Source organism: Rhinoderma darwinii, chromosome 6 (assembly GCF_050947455.1).
Source record: "Rhinoderma darwinii isolate aRhiDar2 chromosome 6, aRhiDar2.hap1, whole genome shotgun sequence".
Taxonomy (NCBI): Eukaryota; Metazoa; Chordata; class Amphibia; order Anura; family Rhinodermatidae; genus Rhinoderma; species Rhinoderma darwinii.
Window position 1 is genome coordinate 30,240,439 of NC_134692.1, and position 12,962 is coordinate 30,253,400.

Genomic DNA, 12,962 nt, shown 5'->3' on the forward strand with positions numbered 1-12,962 from the left:
CTCACCGCAGGGCTAGATTGACAGCTACATTGCTCAGTACTGCTGTATACTGTGTATAGGAGACTGTAAGCTGATCACCTGCTCCTTTTCCCTCCTCTCTGCCTCACCGAATACAGATAATATGAATGAATTCTGAATAAGTAAATAGTGAAGAAAACAGGCGAGGGAGGAGGGAGTCTGATAATTGGAAAAAGAGGCGTTTTTCTCTAATAAGATATATTACAAAGCTTCTTATCTTTGCTTGTACTATTGATTTATGCAAAGCTGTTTTATAATCGGAGGTATGCTTTAATTCTATAGCTGTGTAAAGTAAAGCACTCTGCTAGTATAGTTTACTGGGCACTCTGCTGGCACTGTTTAAAAATGAGACTCTGCTGGCACTGCTAATAGGTTCACTCAGATGGCACTATTAATGGATGCACTTTGGCTGTGGTTATGGTGTGTGGCCTGTATATGTGGGCAGGTTTCACATAAAAAGTAAATCTGCATCTCGAATAGCTAGCCGCCTCTCAAGTCTCCTTGAATATAATTTTTACATGAATTAAATAAACCTCTTTAACAAACTTTGCCTTCTTTGTATTCCTCCAGCCTCCACTGTGGACATCAATAATATGGGGTTGTTTAAGCTTTTAAAGACTTTTAGTAGATGGAGTATCCTAGGATAGGGTACCATCTATGATGGGTGGGGGTCAACCACCAAGACTCCCATGATCAGCAGATTGAAGGGGCCTTGGTCCTTGCTGGAGCCACTTGGCACCTTTATTGCTTGCCTAAGCACAAGTAAACGGAGCACAGCTGCAGTACCAGGCACAGCCACACCCATATGTATGGCGCTATGACATGGTCTCTTTGTTCTGCTGGTGGATGTGGGCCCAGGATTTTGATTTTCACTGATCATAAATTGATGGCTTCAGAATATCCAAAGGAAAGGATATCAATTAAAATCCCCAAACCCATTTAAAAATAAACCAACAATACGGGTGCTATTGCAAATGCAGCTGAGCCGCGGAAACCACACGAGTTTACGGCTAGTTGCTGTGTTGCACCTGTACTTGTCACTTGAAACCACAGCAAGTACAGGAGCAGCACAGCCGCACGTGTAATAGCAGCCTAACATGTTTCCTCTGGGTGTTATATTCGTCTTATCTGTAAATTCATTTATCAAATCTATAATAATGAGATGTGCACCCTGTATTTTTAATGGTTAATTAATGACTCCCTCATCGGCTTGAGCTCCCTGAAGAACAACCGAACAGACTGACAGTATGCCGTGGCTTCTGCAGAACATGCAGCGCTCTGAGCTGTCATTTCATTTTCTATAATTAACAGTATTATTTAATAATCTGTGAAAATAATCCAATGTGTTTAATATCAACAATAATCCAGTCTTAGGCAACACATCTGTCCCTTCTGAAATAATTAAAGATGATAAATCCTGATTAAATAAATCCTGTTATTGTACAGACTAAAAAATCACAGGTTCTGGGGAAGTTATTAAGTCATTACAATAATTTATTAATCTGATTGGTATCACATATTATGAATGCTTCTCCTAAGGAATAAAAGACATTGCACAATTGGTATTAGTCACCCCTCATGTGATACACTGTTCATTGCAGCCAATCATAAGGGTTCATTCAAGGATCCTTGTGCTGGAAAACCTGTCAAAATAATCTTCTGATATGTCATAGATAGCGCGGTCTATCTCGGACCACCAATGAGTCCTATCATGAAGAGTCCTATAAAGAGCCCCAACCCCTTTAGCACTGCTCGGAGATTTCTGCTATTAAAAATATGTCACACCGATCTAAGAGAAGGCTCACTCACATCAATGGCGGGTGCGTAGAACATTGTGTCAGATTTTTCTATGGACATTCCCAATAAAGTTTGAGTTCCCTATAGCGTCCTTTTTTCTGTAAATCTATGATATATAAGAACATTTTGACATACTGTACCTGTCCATAAAATGCGGTTGGGATGTTCCACTACGGGTTCTAATATGATAATGTGGCCCATGAGGTTCAACAGATCCCATCTAGGGCTGGGAGCAGAGCAAGTCACTTGTCACTGTTGTTTTTTTTTACTTTTTCAGGACATTATTTGACATAATTTACTTGTACTTAATGTTTATACGGCTTGTATGTGCAAAGATAATAGAAATAATTTATTCATATTCGTCAGTACTAACCAATGACATTGCAACTAGTTAAAGGTTCTGTCTCACTAAGACAACCCCTTTGTGAATGCCCAATTAGAGCATATGGACATCACAGAAGGGGTCTCCCTGCTCGGGACCCCCTTCCATGAGCCATAGCAGAGAGCCACTAACAACGATCGGCTCTTGCTATGGAGGACCCAGCATGTCCATATATTACATAGATAGTTATTTATTTGGGAGCAATGTAATACTACATGGCCAGGCGCAACTTCCACCAATGATAACAGCTGATAGCTAATGATCCCTGATAATTATTTGCTGTGACCCGAGGTTACACAAAATAAAATAAATACAGTAAAATTATTTTAATCTGTCATCCAATAATCCAGAAAGTCTCATACCCTGACACTCGTGAAATTTCACAACCAAGATGCTGAACACTGAGCAGAAGAAAATCCACAGATTAAAAAACAAAGTTACTGCAGCACATTTTATATACTTTAGTGTACATTTAAATATAATTCATCTAAAAACGTTGCTGTTTTTAATGTATAAAGTATACTTGTCAGTTCCCCAACATGTCTGTTTTAAGAAATACATGTATTTCTCAAAATATCCTGGGGCATCTTTTCTTATAACTCTGCGTTGTGTTGTTCCTCTGTTATTCCTCCTAGAACTTTATAAATAAACTGACAACTTCTTCTTGTCAAAGGGGTGTGTCCCTACACAGTCTCAGTATGTCAGCCCTGATTGGACAATGTCAGACTGTGCTGGGACACACCCCCAACTGGTAACACCCAGTTGTCATTTTATTTATACATTTGTAGGAGGAATAACAGAGTAGTAAAAAAAGATGCTCCAGAATCATTATTTTATTGGGAATACAAATATTAACTAAAACAGACTAGTCAGGAGTGATGACAGATCCTCTTTAAATACGGTAGATCTATATTTTAATAATGGAAATTAATGTTCAAAATAATGAAAACTAATAACAATCAGTAACAGCTGAAATTTGATGAACATGGTATCTTTTTATTAGATAATTTATTCAATATTGAAGAAATCCTGCAAGTGTTTCCCACCGATTTCTTTATTTTGTTGTTTTTGTGCTGACCCTGTTCCATAAGGCCAGCTACAAAAGGCATAAAAATATACTGACTTGGGCTATGTATGTTCTCTTACACTGTATTTATCAATACAAATTCTATGAAACCTTTTATTGAAAAAGATCTCTAGTGAAAATCAATAAACCAAAAAGAAATCCTGCAGTGCCCTCTGCTGGTACAAACCTAAAACTGCACATTAAACTGTTCAGTTTCTGCAGTCAATAAACCATGAAGCGGGGCAAATTTATGAATGAACTGTAGCTCTAAAACTGGTGGTTTTCGAAAACTTTCATAGTTGATGTGCGCTATAGTTTTTTAATCTCTTTTTTATAAACTGCTTTGGGATACGATCACAAGCTGCAGTAAATCTGCATATATAGCAATACAATCCAATTAGTGAAATCCACAATAATTACCACTGGGATTCCGCAATGTATAGGATTATAGTGTAATATGCATCAATTCCACATTGTGTAATGGTACTCACTTTTGAATGGAAGCGTTTCATGTATCATTTTTGATGCACAGTAAGGCCTGATTCAGACAAGCGTGTCCGTTTTGCGTCCACAAAAAACGGACCATATTTAATGCATTTCAGTTCCATTTGGCATCAGTGTGCATTCCGAGTGGCATCAGTTTTTGATGTCAGTGTTATAGCACTTTTTTTTTCTTTGCATTTCTTTAGCAACTGTTGCGTGAAACACGGACAGCACACGGATGTCGTTCGTGTGCTGTCCGTGATTTTCACGCTCCCATAGACTTCAATGGGCGACGTGATCCGCAAAAACGGACCAGAACAGAACATACGCTGAGTTTAACGCTGAATAGCCCCACTGAATTGCATAGGTGCGTGAGCTGTTTTTTTTTTTTTTTAACGGACATCACACTGACGTATACAACGTTCGTCTGAATAAGGTCAATCAATGTGTAACCTTTTAATTAGTCTTTATTAAAAAATATTTTTACTTTTTGAGATACAGCTTCTCTGTATTCTGTACACAGAGCAGCTGTATGTAGCGCTAAGTCTCTCACACGCAGGATTCACCTGTTATCTATCACATCTAAGTTCGTAACTTAGATGTGATAGATAACAGGTGAATCCTATGAGTCAGAGCCATGCAGGACCCGCTGTCACTGAACCCGTCAGGTGTGCGGGACTGACGGATTCAGGTAATAGCGAACAATACAGCTGCTCTGTATAGAGAATACAGAGCAGCTGTATCTCAAAGAGTAAAAATTATTTTTAAAATGGACTAATTATAAAGTTACACCAAACACACTGACTGACCTGTTTATTTAAAAAAAAATAAAAATTAAATAAAAAATGCCCCTCGAAAAGGTTTAGATGACCTTTACAAATCTCCTGCATTTCCATGAAGGTCTATAGCCTTTATTAGTTTTTTATTGGCTACAATAACACGGAAATTAGTGGACTAGAAAAACGTTTCAGGTCCAAATAGTATTAAACCTATGAAATAATACAAAAGTTGGGGTCTAGACAGACAGACTCTTTCTGAAACAATATATTCACGTACGTCTAACACGTTACCTGTTGTTTAGAACTGGCTGTCCAATGAGATGCGAATTCTGTCTGGGTGGAGCCGGTGGCGATGCCAGCCCGTTCCTGCCTCCCTTAGTGCACTGCGCATGTCCGTAATTCCTGGTACGTGTCGGTAGTGGGGCATGCCTCGCTTCCGGTTGCGCCAGCGTATATGCGCCGTAAACTCATCGGCGCTGATTTGATAATTAAAATACACCTGAGATGTATCCTATTTAAGGGCTAATGCTGGGACAGGACACTGTGCACACCATGAGGAAGAACATCACTGCGAAACGCGCGTTGGGGTTCCGCACATGACATGCAGGTTTCTAACAAATAACACATGACTATGGGATAGGGTGCAGTTATATCCAGGTGAACAACCACCCACATGCTATAAATGTAATACGGAGACTACAGTATATTTGTTATATTAGCTTACACGATCGGTCTGTTTTTCTGTCATGACATGTAAATTCAATAGAGTCTTCTCTTTATCGTATACCTCTTTTTAAAGTGTTTGTCTTATTTTTGTGATAATAAAAATTTGTTATATTTTTACATATATGGCCTCATACTCCACACTTTTTGTATAGCATAAATGATGGAGATGTCCACTCAATAAGGATGGGAGGGTGTTCTTTTGGAATACAACCTAGCCCGGAACTATAATGCCTTAGGAGTTTATACATCTATAATATATTCAAGTGAGCACAGTTCCTCTCAGCTTAATATTTTCAAAATCTTAATAGAAAAAATGAATATCTCTGTGAATGACTATCTAGTAAATAGGATGTGCTACTTATTAGAGGACTTTGCTTTTCACATTACCCAAGGAACAGTCCTAATGAAAAAAAGAACGTCTATTCTTATAGCGGAAGCTATTTCACACTTCTCAGAACCAGTTTTTCCTGCTCATCTTGTCATTTTGCCCAGGGCACAAGTCAGCTGAGTGATTATTACTTCTAGCACATAAATATCAGCAAAGGTCTCTAAAAAGTCACCTGCATTCACTATTGTTGTTGGGAAATGTCATCTCTCTAGGGTTACATAGTAATTTTGAGTACACGTCATGAGACTGGTGTGCTTTAAATAAAATATCCATATGATGACCCATTTAACCAGGAGCCGCTGACTGCACCCAGAACAGCACCCCGTGTGGTAGCCTGCTTCAGTCATCCTGCTGCATTAGATTGTAGAGCAGAAGGAAGAGTGCCGGGCCTGTCTACAACTATCCTCCAATAAACCATACCAAGAGAGCTCTCTTTTCGTATACCTTATTAGGGAATTCTGAGTTAATAAAGGGGGGCCCCTATTCAGGGTTACAAAGAGTATCTATCGCTGTGGAGGACCTGCCCTGTCCTGCATTACACAGACAGCCAATTGATTTGAATGGACACTGTGTAATGATTCATTTCCCCTGTGGTAGCGCTGCAGGAAAATTGGACACATTCTGTCAGGTTTTCCCCGCAGAGAGCAGCTAATCAGAAGTTTCAGAAGGGGAACACTTTAAGATCAACTTATTGCCAAGGGACGCGTATAACACGTAGGGATGTCCAAAGTCGAGGGCCTCTTTAATGGCGTCATGTGGCTAATGTGTCTATGGTTCCTCAAAGAGTGCCAATATGTCTGTGTCTAGTTATTAGCTAGAAACCGGAGCTGTCCATAGACATATGACGGAACATCATATTTATAGAGATGAGGCTTTTATTGCAAAGCCAGCAACATGTTTTGGGTCCGGTTCTGTCCCTCCATCAAACTAGTCGCTTACATCATCTCCATAGACAAAGTTTCCTTTCTTTACATTCAATTGCCATAGGAGGATGCTTACCTGGGTCCTTGTCGTCACTGAGGACCAGTAGCTGTAGGTCGGAGGTTATACTGTACGTCTCAATGTTTGATGTAGAGTTGTGAATATTATTTTTCACTTGGTTGTTTTTTAATGCTTTGTACTTCAATAGTCATAAATGATAGCCATTCAGTGGACATTCATCTTACCTGGCTATCCCATGAACATGATCTTACAGCACAGCTGAACAAGAATGTTATTTCTACAGAGGGATGAGGATAACTAGTTGCCAGCTTTAATGCCACTTTTTTCCAGAGAAACCAAGAATTCAGAACTCTTCAGCTCTCCAGGGGACAGTGCATCACACATGGAAACTCTCTTTCGTTTTCCTTAAATGCCTGTGTCATGCACACCCCCTTCCCTATATAGCAGTAAGCGGTTGGGAGGTGAAAATGTGATGAAAGACTCCCTTTAATCTTATTGGGAGTTAAAAAAATAAATAAAAATCTGTATGCAGTAAGCTCCCCCTAGTGGTGACTGAAGGTAAACAGAATTGTAACACTTTAAACGCCCTAATATAACTAAACTTGAGGGTACTATTGATCCCAATGAACTTCCCCAGTACTAATCAGTAAAACTCTCTTAGGGCCTGTTCACATCAGCGTCAAACTTCCGTTCATGGCTTCTGTTCAACCTTTCCGTAGGATGGACTGATGAACGGAAACCCAAACGGAAACCATAGCTTCCGTTTGCATTACCATTGATTTCAATGGTAATGCTTTTGTTGCAATTAGTTTCCATTTGTTTCCGTTCCGAAAGGTTTCCGTTTTTTTAGCGGAAACAATAGTGTAGTCGACTATGCTATTGTTTCTGCTAAAGTAACGGAAACCAATTGTAACGGAAGCATTACCATTAAAATCAAAGGTAATGCAAACGGATGCTATGGTTTCCGTTAGGCTTTCCATTCATCAGTCCATCCAACGGAAAGGCCGAACGGAAACCATGAACGTAAGCTCAAACCCGATGTGAACACAGCCTTAACTGATTAGCTCAGAGGGATCCCGTGACCCACTCTGCATTCCTATAAAAATAGCAGTCACTAGACGATGTGATCCACATCGGCCAATCAGCCAAGCGGGCTCCACTGATTGGAGTTTATTTTTTAGAACAAGTGTGAGAGGCTGTGAAGCTGCTATGGGGCCCAACAACTCAAGAGGGCTATCTCCAGACAGAGGTTAGGTATAGTTAGTGAAAATTGTGGTTGATGAAAGGGGGGAGCATGAGAAATTAAATGGGGCACCATTTCTACTTTTTGCCATTGACCCTACGATTACTTGTTTTGCCCGGCTGTGTACAATATCCCTTTACAGCCGCATTATACCTGTACTAGGAATTAATTGGGTCTATTATAACTATACAATGACATCATTATACGTTTTATTCTTGTGCTGCGATGTCATTGTGTGCATTATCCCTGTGCTAAGAAATCATCAGGTGCATTATCCCTCAACTGTGACATCACTGTGCACATGATTCCTGTGATGTATCTTTATTGTGTTAATTGTCCCTTTACAGTGACCTCACCATATGTATTGTCTCTATGATGTGACATCACTGTGTGCGTCGTCCATGTGCATTAGGCAAAGACACTTGACAGAGTGGAAACCAAAATAATCATAAGGCTCTCCATGTTTCATGTCTGCTGTCTACAGTCTTCCTTTTAAGGGTCAGTACACACGGAGGTTTTTGCCAGGAAAAAAAATCGGCCTCAAAATTTCCTCAGGAATTTTGAGGCAGATTTTGAAATGCCAGTGTTTTAAAAAAAAAAGAAAATCAATTGCAAAGACCGTGGCAAAAAAACATTTTTAACGAGTGCCGCGGTTTATTTTATGCCTCCCATTGATTTCAATGGAAGGTCAAAGGAAGAAACCGGTCCAAGGATAAGCATGATGCTTTTTTTTTCTACGAGCGGTCAAACCTCTGCCTCCCACTGAAACAGTTTCCGTGTTAAAATCAGTGGCAAAAAAAACTAACTGACCCTTAGTTTTCCCCGAGGAAATGCCATGTCATTCTATCATTAATCGTCTGCCTGCAACTAATATTAAGGTGATAACATTCAATTTCACTGTAGGCTGTAAAGTGAGATGCTTTTTTTGGACCAGCCTGCATTGCAGACTGCTCGGCCACAAGATGTCAGCATATGTGAAAACTGCAATATTCAATCATTAATCATTTGTGTTTACATGGACGGACTCTGCATCATTTTTTTTTCTTCACAAAAAATTAATTAAATATGGCCTCCCTTCAAACATCTCAGTGCACAGAATTCCTAAAAATGACTAAACAGGGACCTCATTGTATAAAACATATTTGGTACATTATCCACCACACAGAACGTTATTAAACTAGCATTTACAGAAAATTATTTAGGAACTTGATGAATGCTATGACTCAACACAGTCATGATTAATCCGGCAGCAGTGTGGCTATTCCCCAGGAACATTATTACACTGTGTGACCATTATTCGGAATATCTATGCTACCGGGAAAATATCAACACACCGGAGTAAAGTTTCCACTCACGGGATTAGTTACACTCACACTCTGCTGGATGAATGAGCTTACACACTGTGACATACAAGCACTGCCCTACATGTAAACGCCTGTGACGTACGAAGCAAACACTGAATGCTGTTGTCCTGAAGCAACGTATTGACAAAATATATGGTACGTGTGCATTGAGAACACAGTGCAGAAACATACATAGTGATGCAGCAGAGCTGTATTTGTCATTTAAATCTTTGGTATTATTAATTTGATATTTCTCCATAATCGTGTACATGCAAAAAAAAAAAAAAATGTTAATGGTGCTGTCCAGGTTGGGGGCTTATTTTTTAAAATGATGATCTATCCACAGGATCGGTCATCAGAATATGATCAGTAGGGGTCCGACACCCAGACCCTGCACCGATCAGCTTTGGGCGCCGGAAACCTATGCAGTGGGCGGTGCCGGAGTAGAAGGCTCCGGTCACAGTATAGTGGCCATGCTGCAGTACTGCAGCTCTGCTTCAATTTAAGTCAATATCCTGTGGATAGGTCATCAGTATAAAAATAAAAAAAAGCCCTAGACCTGGACAACCCCTTTAATAATACAGCCAGAGATAACAACTGTGTATGTTGTTTAAAGACTCAGTTCTGAGAGATGAATATTGGGACAGATTGGATTCTTGCTCTCCAAGTATTTTTGGTTGCTGCTGAATATATTGCAGCATTTCATCAGAGATTGTTCGAGAAGATGCAGCAATGCACATAAATGATATTTGCAATAAGGCTGGGTTCACACGTGGCGGAATTTCACTTGAATTCCGCTGCGGACACTCCGCAGCGTTAATCCGCAGCGGAGACGTTTCTCCATTGACTTCCACTTAAATTTGGAAGTGTTCGTTTAGACGATGCGTAAAATTCCGCTGCGGAGCATAGGCTGCGGAGCGGAATTTGGTGTCCGCAGCATGCTCTGTCTGTTGCGGAGCAGTGGCGGACTGGTTGCGGACTCATGGCGGAATTTCTCCATTGACTTCAATGGAGATTCTAAATTCCGCAATAAAGTCCGCAGCTGTCATGCACATGTTATGTGTGCTGCGGATGCGTCTTGCTTTTTTAACATGACATTTCTTCATTCTGGCTGGACCTATGTATTTCTAGGTCTACAGCCAGACTGAGGAAGTCAAAGGGGCTCCCGTAATTACGGGAGCGTTGCTAGGAGACGTCAGTAAATAGTCACTGTCCAGGGTGCTGAAAGAGTTAAGCGATCGGCAGTAACTGTTTCTGCACCCTGGACAGTGACTACCGATCCCAATATACAGCAACCTGTAAAAAAATATAAGTTCATACTTACCGAGAACTCCCTGCTTCTGTCTCCAGTCCGGCTTCCCAGGATGACGTTTCAGTCTAAGTGACGGCTGCAGCCAATCACAGGCTGCAGCGGTCAAATGGACTGCCGCGTCATCCAGGGAGGTCGGGCTGGATGCCGAAAGAGGGACGCGTCACCAAGACAACGGCCGGTAAGTATGAAATTTGTTTACTTTCACTAGGGAAAGTGCTGTCCCTTCTCTCTATCCTGCACTGATAGAGAGAAGGGAAGCACTTTTTCCGCAGTCCGCAGCAGCTAGTCCGCATCAATTTACTGCACATTTTGGGCAGATCCGCAGCCGTAATCCGCAACCCGGATTAGGTGCGGCATTGATGCGGACAGTTGCGGAGGAAATCCGCCACGTGTGGTCATGCCCTTAAAGGGAACCTGTCAGTTCCTCTTTGCCTACCATACAGATCCCAGCGTTTGGTAGGTCTTGTAAAACGATGTTCTCATATACCTTTTGATTGCTTTGTATTACTTTATTTGTCCAGATAAACAACTTTATTGCCTTATGCAAATGACTGCAAGTGCCACTCATGTGGTCCGTTTCACCACAAGTGCTCCGGTTCTCGCCATTATAGCCTGGTCAACTCCGCCCCCTTGTGAACCACATTAGTGAGGATGAGAGTGACGTGGCTATAGCGTGCTGACATTAATCCTGAGCAAGGGGGTGAAGTTGAGCATAAAAGTGTAAAACTATGCTAGAAATACAGACAAAAATATCTTCCTCTTCTTTGTTCCTGTTCTGTCCCATGCTTTGTTATAGTTAGACAGCGTAAACTATCACATAATGCACCAAATTAATCACATTGGTGCATGCGGCATGATAATTTTGGCGCATCTTGCATGAGCTTTCAGACACTTTTCTCTTACTCATAACGCCTATCATTTGCCTTTTTTTGCACTAGAATTTTGTGCCAGTATGATGAATTTTTGGTGCGTTTTAAGCCATGCCTCCTTTCAGTAAGCCACGCCCTTCACAATAAGCCACATACCATTTCCGATACACTTTTTAAAAGTGTCTAGTGAGATACAAACATCAAAAATGCACCAATTTGCGCCAAAATTTGTTGTTGTTTTTTTTACACATTCTACACCCCGACACAGTAGTAAATCTGCCCATATGTGTCACAGGAGGCATCCCCTTTGTCTCCACTCCCAACCTCAGATCAGAGCAGTTCCTGGCTGGGAAGCAGCTTGCTGCAACAGAAACCTCCTCTCACCAGTATTAGTAGGAGACCAGGCAAGCTAAACCTCACAGACTCAACCCAGCCTCAATGACATTTAAAAAAAAAATTATTGTGTACATATGGTAGATATTCTCAAAAAAAATTATTTTGTATTCCACACAATATTTTGCTGTGCTATATAAAATAGTTTTGAACAGTTTTCTACGGAAAAACCATAACCATTATTATCGGACCTGTGAAACCATTTTCTATTGCAAAGATGGTCAGTCAGGCTACTAAATCCTGTTCAAATTGGTAAAATTATCACCAAATCTATAGCCAACTTTAAGGCTGGGTTCACACACCCTATTTGCGGACGTAATTCGGGCGTTTTAGCTTGGAATTACATCCGAAAATACGGCTCCAATGCGTCGGCAAACATCTGCCCATTCATTTGAATGGGTTTTACAATGTTCTGTGCCGACGGTCATTTTTTTACGCGCCGCTGTCAAAAGACGGCGTGTAAAAAAGACGCCCGCGTCAAAGTAGTGCCTGTCACTTCTTGAGACGTAATTGGAGCCGTTTTCCATTAACTCCATGGAAAAACAGCTCCAATTACATCCATAATGGACGCATCGAAAAACGCCTGTACTTGCCATTACGTCTGAAATTCCGGAGCTGTTTTCTCCTGAAAACAGCGCCGTAATTTCAGTCGTAACGGAGGCTGCCGTGTGAACATACCCTTATAGTATGACCTACAGTTATGATGTAGAAAACTACAGCACCAGCCGTCCTGCTGGCACACTGGCCTCCTGGGATGACGTTTCATCCCATGTGACCACCGCTACAACCTGTGATTGAAACGTCATCCCAGGAGGCCGCGCTGGAGGAAAGAACACAGACTTCTGGGTAAGTATCAGGCTTTTTTAATTTTATTTTGCGTTTTGTGCGTAGGGATCGCTGCGAACCCGCCGCAAAAAAACACAACAACTGATATTTGTTGCGGAATTTAGCTCCCCATTGAATTCAATCGGGAATTCCCGCAACAAATAAGCAGCGTTTACGCAAATACAATTGACATGCTGCAGAATTCTGCTACGTTTTTTCTGTCTGCAATTCCGGTCGGAAAAAACACAGCAATTCCACTACGTGTGGACAAGGGCAAAATCTTCACCAAATTACATACATGTGATTAGGGTTTTTAATGAGGCCTATCATCTTTTAGATTTGCTGCAAATTTTGTACTGTAAATTTCACCCATCCAAATCCATAGCAAAAATCCAA

General features: G+C 40.9%; 1 protein-coding gene across 2 annotated transcripts in view; it reads right to left on the bottom strand.

The window, feature by feature from the left end:
• STK39 (serine/threonine kinase 39) overlaps positions 1-12,962 on the bottom strand; it is a 249,303-nt gene that overhangs the window by 175,781 nt on the left and 60,560 nt on the right. The window lies entirely within an intron of this gene.